Source organism: Macrobrachium nipponense, chromosome 37, assembly GCF_015104395.2.
Source record: "Macrobrachium nipponense isolate FS-2020 chromosome 37, ASM1510439v2, whole genome shotgun sequence".
Classification (NCBI taxonomy): Eukaryota; Metazoa; Arthropoda; class Malacostraca; order Decapoda; family Palaemonidae; genus Macrobrachium; species Macrobrachium nipponense.
Window position 1 is genome coordinate 31,900,723 of NC_061097.1, and position 10,000 is coordinate 31,910,722.

Here is a 10,000-nt window from a genome sequence, read left to right on the forward strand (position 1 = left end):
TCGATTCTCGGAGGAATTTATTTCTGGCGATAGAAATACATTTCTCGATATAATGTGGTTCGGATCCCACAATAAGCTGTAGGTCCCGTTGCTAAGTGACCAATTGGTTCTTAGTCGTGCAAAAATATCTAATCCTTCGGGCCAGCTCTAGGAGAGCTGTTGATCTGCTCAGTGGTCTGATTAAACTAAGATATACTTAACTGAGTGTTTCAGCCAAAGGTACGATTGGACCCTTGGCCAAAAGACTACTTAGTCAGTCAGTCATCAATCATTGTATCTATATCAAACTCCCGGATTCGATGCCTGGTTGGGGCAGACGTATCAAGCTATTATTTTTATTGTTTTTTTTTTTTTGCTCTATCACAGTATTCTAATTCGATTGGGTGGTATTTATAGTGTGGGGTTCTGGGTTGCATCCTGCCTCCTTAGGAGTCCATCACATTTCTTACTATGTGCGCCGTTTCTAGGATCACACTCTTCTGCATGAGTCCTGGAGCTACTTCAGCCTCTAGTTTTTCCAGATTCCTTTTGAGGGATCTTGGGAACGTGCCTAGTGTTCCTATGATTATGGGTACAATTTCCACTGGCATATCCCATATCCTTCTTATTTCTATTTTCAGGTCTTGATACTTATCCATTTTTTCCTTTTCTTTCTCTCTTCTTGATTTTGTCAATCAACGTCACGTCTGGTCTATTTGCACGTATCACCCTATCTGTTCTGATACCATAGTCCCAGAGGATCTTTGCCTGATCGTTTTCTATCACTCCTTCAGGTTGGTGCTCGTACCACTTATCACTGCAAGGTAGCTGGTGTTTCTTGCACAGGCTCCAGTGGAGGGCTTTTGCTACTGAGTCATGCCTCTTTTTGTACTGGTTCTGTGCAAGCGCCGGACATTCGCTTTCTATGTGGTTTATGGTTTCATTTTTCGTATTGCACTTCCTACATATGGGAGAGATGTTATTTCCATCTATCGTTCTTAGGACACATATGGTTCTTAGGGCCTGTTCTTGTGCCGCTATTATCATTCCTTCAGTTTCCTTCTTGAGCTCTTCCATCAGTAGCCATTGCCACGTGTCATTGCTGGCTAGTTCTTTAGTCTTTATTATTATTATTATTATTATTATTATTATTATTATTATTATTATTATTATTATTATTATTATTATTATTATTTTATTATTATTATTATTCCGTGTGGATGTAACATGCAATATTAAAAGATATTTGTGGTTTAATATTCGTGATCATTTGATCGTGTATGCATGTATGTATTTATGTATCAACAGGTTTTCTTTACACTTCCTGAAATAAGAAACAGCACAAAAATCATAAGCAACCTTGGGTGGGGAATATGAATATATGTATGTATGAAAGTATATATGTATCTGTATGCATACATATGTATGTGTATTATACATATGTATATATTGACAAGTACTCCCTAAGTAAATATTGTAAAATCTCTGTTATGCAAATGAATGTAAGTGTATCATATATATATAATATATATATATATATATATATATATATATATATATATATATATATATATATATATATTGACAAGTACTCCCAAAGTATTATGTATCTCTGTATGCGTATGTATGTATGCGTATTAAAAGTATATCTTAGTTTTATCAGACCACTGAGCTGATTAACAGCTCTCCCAGGGTTGGCCCGAAGGATTAGATATTTTTACGTGGCTAGAAACCAATTGGTCACCTAGCAACGGGACCTAACAGCTTATAGGAACCAATTGGTCACTTAGCAACGGGACCTACAGCTTATTGTGGGATCCGAACCGCACTATATCGAGAAATGAATTTCTATTACCAGAAATAAATTCCTCTGATTCCGCGTTGGCCGAGCCGGGATTCGAACTTCGGACCACCGATTGGCAGCCGAGTGTGAAAACCACTCGTCCAACGAGGAACTATGTATGTGTATTATATATGTATGTGTCTTATCTATATATATATATATATATATATATATATATATATATATATATACATATATGTATGTATGTATGTATTGACAAGTACTCCCTAAGTAATATATATCTCTGTATGCATATGTATGTATGTGTATTATTTATATGTATCCATTGACAAGTACTCCCTAGACTTCCTGAAACGAGAAGCAACACACAATGATTATAATAACAATAATAAGGAACCTCCAGAAGTCACCTAAATCATTTCCATTGTCACCTGAGGTCACATTAAAGTTGGAGTGCTCCCGAGGAAAAGGACTGAGGTGCCTGTGAGGAATACATTGGAGACTGTGAATCTTGGATGAGCAATATTGCTCTTGGATGAGGAATGAGACGAGCTATTGCTTTATGAAGCCGCCTACGAGGAATCGAGATGGTTAAGTAATGGGTAATTGTTCAATGAAGAATTATTTCCACGTAGGTTGTGTGTCTTGCCCTCAGGTGGGAAGTCTGGGAATATATATTGGGATGTTTTACGATTGTATTATTGAGTGTTTTTTTTATTTTTATTTTTTTCATCAAGTTTGTGATTTTTTTTTTTTACAGAAAAGTTCTTTTGCAAGTTTATGGTATTTCAAGCAAGATCCGAACTGAATCCGAGAGAGAGAGAGAGAGAGGAGAGAGAGAGAGAGAGAGAGAGAAAGAGAGAGAGAGAGTTCATTTATTTTCATAACTTCCTTAACGAATCCGTGATTGATTGATAGAAATAATATATATATATATATATATATAATATATATATATATATATATATATATAATACAGAGAGAGAGAGGAGAAGAGAGAGAGAGATAGATAGCGAGAGAGAGAGAGAGAGAGAGAAGAGAGAGAGAGAGATAGAGAGAGAGAGAGAGAGAGGAGTTTCCATTCTATTTTCCATAACCTCCTTAGTGAATCCGAGATTGATAAATAGATAGATAGATAGAATAAGAGAGAGAGAGAGAGGACCTCCTCTCTCCATCTTCCATAAGCTCATGCCAAGCGAGAACTTCCCACCCAGAGAAGCTGTCAAATCCCAGGGCAGCCGAACACTAAAAAGCTGGATTGAGTATGACACGTTCGTAAAATACGTTCGTAAAACACACACGAGGACGTTCGAGTCAGCAGAAGATGCCATGAGGTGAAAGAACGTTCCTCCCTAGGGACGTTTACGTTCGATGGGGCTGCTGGGTGGGGGGGGGTTGGGGCGTTGGGGGTGGAGGAGGGATGTCCATGTGAGAGAGAGCTCAGCTGATGTCGAGAATCTGAAAGAGATATTGTTAGATGATGGTGATTCATGTTTGCCTTTTTCTGTTCTTTTCACGACGGATTTATGGTTTCAATGTCAAGATTTGTTCTCAAACAATATTTCATCGCGTCATAGTGAGTTATGGTGTAAATGTCAGGTTATATTCCCCAATAATATTGTATAGTGTCATAGTGAGTTATGGTGTAAATGTCAGGTTATATTCCCCAATAATATTGTATTGTGTCATAGTGAGTTATGGTGTAAATGTCAGGTTTTATTCCCCATTAATATTGTATAGTGTCAAAGTGAGTTATGGTGTAAATGTCAGGTTAAATTCCCCATTAATATTGTATAGTGTCATTGTGAGTTATGGTGTAAATGTCAGGTTTTATTCCCCTTAATATTGTAGTTGTCATTGTGAGTTATGGTGTATGTCCCCCCCCAGGTTTTATTCCCCATTAATATTGTATAGTGTCATAGTGAGTTATGGTGTAAATGTCAGGTTTTATTCCCCATTAATATTGTATAGTGTCATAGTGAGTCATGGTATAAATGTTAGGATTTATTCCCCATTAAGTATAGTACCATAGTGAGTTATGGTGTAAATGCCAGACTTTACTTCCCCTAATGTATAGTGTCTTTGTGATGACTCATGGTGTATATACCGGGATTTATTGACCTATAATATCGTATAGTGTCCGTATGGTGATTCATGGTGTAAACGTCAGGTTTTATTCATCCATTATTATTGCATAGTATTTTTACGGTGAGGTGATTTGGAAATTGTTGAATTATTTTACATAATTCACACTATATATTCATTTTCTATGCTAGAATAATATGATTACAATATATATACGTATATATATATTATATATATATGTATATATTATATATATTATATATATATATATATATATATATAGATTTTTAAATTCACTTTGTGGCTTTTTCCAGGTATTGACCATAGCCTTCGAACACAGACTGAAGTGTACATAGGTGTACTTAAGTGTACCCTTAAATACACTTAATTCCATTTATTAATTATTCATATTTTATTTGTCTCTTTATTTATGTGTATAATGGCGAATGAGTAAATGGAATTAATAGTTATAAGGAGAGAGAGAGAGAGAGAGAGAGAGAGTCGTGCATGTTACAGTGAGAGGTGTGAATGATTAGCTAGATGGCCATGGTTTATAAGATAATTCTGGATGAAGGAAAGGTTCCAGATGAATTGGCGAGGAGAATAATTGTTCCTTTGAGAGAGAGAGAGAGAGAGAGAGAGAGAGAGAGAGAGAGAGAGAGATTTAATTAATTTCCCCCACTAAGTCTCCTCAAGAATTCGTTTCGAACCTTCCAAGAGTCTGCAATGACATCATTTAAGATCTTTCCTTGCCAGTTGGGGGTATCATTGTGAATTCCCTGCCCGTCTCGGGACTCCCCATGGCAAAAGAGATTATTATCATTAAAAATATTCATCATTCCTCGTCTGGCTGATGATGATTCATTCACTTAAATGGGCGTCATTCAACTCGTGATCACTCGACGGACATTCGAGATAAATGGGACTTTCCTCTTGTCGCCTCGGCATAATTATCAACTAATTGCCTCATTAGGGCGGACGTGGAATCTGGGAAAGTTTGGGCGTGGAACGCTTGGGAAGATATGGAACATTTGGGAGGATTTGATATATTTGGGGATGAAAACGTTTGGGAAGATATGGAACGCTTGGGAAGAGTGTGGAACATTTGGGGAGGAAACGTTTGGGAAGATATGGGACGTTTGGGAAGAATATGAAACGTTTGGGGAGAAAAAGTTTGGGAAAATATGGGACGTTTGGGAGGATTTGATATGTTTGGGGATGAAAACGTTTGGGAAGATATGGGACGCTTGGGAAGAATGTGGAACTTTTGGGTGGAGAAAACGTTTGGGAAGATATGGAACGTTAGGGAAGAATGTGGAACGTCTGAGAGAATTCGAAAGGTTTGGGGATGAAAACGTTTGGGAAGATATGGGACGTTCGGGAAGAATGTGGAACGTCTGGGAGGATTTGAAACGTTTTGGGAGAAAACGTTTGGGGAGATGTTGGGAGGGAGGCGGAGGGGAAAATCGTGGGAGGATTTATAAAAACGTTTGGGAAGACGGAATGAAAGCTTGGATAGAAAAAAACGTCGACGTGACGATGTTGAATGTATTGGGAAGAAGGGAGATGCTTCTGAAGACGTGAAACGTTTTAAAAAAGAAGTGAGGCATAATCTCCTAACCGAAAATTAATGCACCACCTACTAGAGGGGGTGAGGGGGGTGGGGCCTGGAGCAGCCTCTACACCTCTTCTACGTCCTGCCAAAACCACTCGGCTCCAAAATCCTCTGATGAGGACCTTTGGCATCTCAGCGCCGAGCATCATCTGGCGTGACTGCCGAAGACTGGTGGTGGAATTCCCTCACGGTCCCGCAGCCGCCTGCTCTTAATTCGCTCTTGATTGGGAGGCGGGGAAGTTGGATGGGATATCGCGGTAGTCAAAGGAAGCGGCGGCGGTCACAGGAGCGTCCGATCTCCGCCGCATGTTATGATCGAGTTCCAATAATATGAGGTCGAGTTCAGAGGAAGGAGGCTGTGGTTGGAAATTTCTGACGCGGTATGTTGGAGAGTTCTGAAGGACCTTGAGGTGGATTTTGTTGGCGGAGTCTTTGAAGGTATTTGAGAGAGAGAGAGAGAGAGAGAGAGAGAGAGAGAGAGAGAGAGAGAGAGTGAGAGAGAGAGAGTATGGTTCCACATGTGTGGTATGATATTTACGAGAGAGAGATAGAGTATAGTTTCACATGTGTGGAGCGGTATTTACGAGACCTTACCTTTCCTTACAGACCTTACAGTTCGTTCGGGTTGCCCCAGGTCCCTCAGTGTGAGGCACCTCTAATGTCTACCAGAGAGTTGCTAGTACATCTTCCGGTATATTTTGCATCTTCCAATCTTGGATGGTCTGGGATGCAGTTTAGATATTTGTCGATCTTATTCTTAAACACATCTACGCTCACTCCTGATATATTCCTCAGATGAGCTGGCAACGCATTGAATAGACGCTGCATTATCGATGCTGGTGCGTAGTGGAATAATGTCCTGTGTGCTTTCCTTATTTTTCCTGGTATAGTTTTGGGCACTATTAATCTACCTATGCTTGCTCTTTCTGATATTTTTGGTTCCATGATGTTTTCTGCTACCAGTAGTCAAGGTCCTTAACTTCTTCTATTCTAGCTGTAAAGGACCTTTGTACACTCTCTATTTGTGCAATATCCTTTTGATAGTGTGGGTACCATATCATATTGCAATATTCAAGTGGACTACGAACATATGTTTTATAAAGCATAATCATGTGTTCAGCTTTTCTTGTTTTGAAAGTGCCGTAACTACATTCCCATTCTTTTTGCTTTACATTTTGCCAAAAGAATTGCTATTTGATCATTGCATAACATGTTCCTATTCATCATCACACCAAGGTCTTTAACTGCTTCCTTATTTGTGATTGTCTCATTATTAGGTCCCCTATATGCATATAGCTTTCCTTCTCTGTCTCCATAATTTATTGATTCAAATTTATCAGAGTTAAATACCATCCTATTTACCTCTGCCCAATCATATACTTTGTTAAGGTCTCTTTGTAGAGCGTTCCTATCTTCATCACAAGTAATTTCTCTACTTATTCTTGTGTCATCTGCGAAACTACTCACTACCGAATCCTTAACATTACTGTCTATGTTTTCAATCATAATAACAAACAGTATTGCAGCTAACACCGTACCTTGTGGCACACCGGATATTACCTTATCTTCATCCGATTTCTCATCGTTTGCAATAACTATCTGTTTTCTGTTGTGTAAAAATTCTTTTAACCATCTTCCTACTTTATCCACGATATTGTGTTTTCTAATTTTCTTCGCTTAAATATATTATGGTCTACTTTGTCAAAAGCTTTTGCAAAAGTCTAGATAAACCACATCTGTTTCATTTCCGCTTTTCATATTTTTGAATATGTTCTCACGGTGGACTTACAGTTGGCTTTGTGTACTTTTTCCGGGTACGAAACCATGTTGTCCTATATTAAACAAATTATTTTTTATTAAATGTTTCATAATATTTTTCTTCATTACCGTTTCATACACTTTCATAATATGTGATGTTAGACTCACAGGCCTATAATTACATGCCTCTAGTCTTGATCCACTTTTGAAAGTAGGGGTAATATATGCTAATTTGTGCTCATCATAAATCTTGCCTGTATCTACACTTTGTCTTAATAATATTGCAAGTGACTTTGCTATAGAATGAACTACTTTCTTTAACAAAATAGCAGGAATTCCATCAGGCCCTGCTGCAGCTCCATTTTTAATTTCATTAATAGCCTGCACAATATCAGCTTCATTAATATCTATGTCAGCTAAATATTCACTATTTTCGTCCCTTACTTCTATATCATTATCTTCATTATCTATTCTAGGGGTGAATTCTCTCTTATATCGTTCTGCCAATATGTTGCAAATGTCCTTTTTTCATTCGTTAATCTCCTTCAATTCTTAGAGGGCCAATTTTTTCTATTCTTCTTTATTCATCTTTTCGCGGTATGAGTATAATAGTTTGGGGTTTTTTTTGCTTGATATTTATTAGGGTTTTTTTTTTTTTTCCAAGTCCGTTTTTCATTTTCTTTTGATTGTATAATCTTTTGTCTGCATTTTCTATCTTACTTTTTAGTTCTATAACTTTCCATGCATTTTTTTCTTTTGCAAGACCTTTTTCCACTTTCTGATTTTCTGGAACAAGATCCTTTCTGTCTCTTAGTATGCATGACTGATGGTTACTTTTCTTCTTCGGTATATATTTATCCATATTTTCTCTAATATTTTATATAATATCTCCGTATTTACCCTTATGTCATCACTTACGAAAATGTTTATCCCAATCTTTGTTTAATTCTTCATTTATTTCTGACCATTTATATTTTTACTGTAGAAGTTGTATTTTCCATATCCTTCCCACTTTTTCAATTCTTGCTTATCTCTGTTTTCACTTGCTTTGGAAATGGTCTGTTAATCCTATGACATTATGGTCTGAAATACTCGCATCATAAACTATTATTTCTTTAACATAATTCATCTCGTTCACAAATACTAGGTCTAAAGTATTTTCCTTTCTTGTTGGCAGGTGATTTATTTGTTGAATGTTGTATTCTAGTAGCATATCTAATAGCTTTTCGAATTGCCTCTTATCTTCTGCACTACTATTACTCTCTTTTTTATATGTATAAGTACAACCACAATCTCCTATTCGTTCTTTTCAGTCTACGAAAGGAAAGTTGAAGTCTCCAGATAGGAGAATAGTCCAGTCCTTGTGATTTTCTACATATATCATCAATTTTTCTATTATTAAGTCAAACTCTTTAGTATTAGGAGGTCTATATTACTATGTTCATTAATTTTTCAGATTCAAATTCACCTTACCGCTATTAGTTCACATTCGAGTTACTATATTTCTATATCTTTCCTTGTTTTTTGTCTTTCCCATATATTGCGGTTCCCCCTTGATTCCTATTTTTTCTATCTGATCTATAAGTTTGGAACCCTTTTATTTGATCATCATTCCCAGTCTCTTGGGAATACCAGGTTCACTTATATTCATTATATCTATTTTCTTTTCAATTTGGGTTAGTTCTTCTAAGTACTCTATTTTTCTTTTTGAGTTACTCGTAACTAAACCCTGCGCATTCATCACTATGATGGTTTGCGTGTTTTCTCCTTCATTTAATATTGGTAGTAATAAGGATTTTCCCATGTCTCTTTCCTGTTCTGGTATGTTGTTCTTTTCTTCATTTCCAGAAATTCTGACATTAAAAAATCCAACTTTTCCATAATATTTGATCTTCCTTCATCATAAGAGAGAGAGAGAGAGAGAGAGAGAGAGAGAGAGAGAGAGAGAGAGAGAGAGAGAGAATGGTTCTGCATGTGTGGTATAATATTGACGAGAATAGAGAGAGAGAGAGAGAGAGAGAGAGAGACAGAGACAGAGACAGAGACAGAGACGAGAAAGAGAGAGAGAGAGAGAGAGAGAGAGAGAGAGAGAGAGAGAGAGAGAGAGAGAGAGAGCAATCTTTCATTCTTTAAGAAGCAGATATACTTTATACCATTTCCTCACTAAGTTTACTTTCCTTCTCTTTTCTTCCTCCTTTCTGATCTAGCTTTCTTTTCACCTGGGGTATTCAAGTGCATTTAAATGCCAGTGCCGTCGGCCTCTGCTCAATGAACAAAAAAATAAAACTATAAATCAAATTCAAAACTCAAATATATCACTTTCATCAACAAAATCTAATGTGATTCAAATATGACCTGTGAATTTTATTGATGACACAAACTTAACATTTTCGTTTTAGAATTTCAAGATATATTTCTATTACATGTACACAGTGTTTGTTTTTTTCACAGTTAAGTTTTTGTTCACTTGCGAAAAAAAGGACTCGACAAAAACTTGGAACTTGTGAATTTTATTTAAGAGAAAAAAGACGTAAAATATTTCCTTTCAGAATCTCAAGTTTCATTTAAAGAATTTTTTTCGCACAATTAAGCTTTCAATCGCTTGCAAAAATAAAAAAAAAAAACATTCGACACGAGAAAGCTTTGATAAAAACATATGAATTTTATTGATGAAAAAAAAACGTAAAATATTTCCTTTCAGAATCTCAAGTTTCATTTACAGTTTTTTTCTCAAAGTTAAGCTTTCAAAAAAAATCATT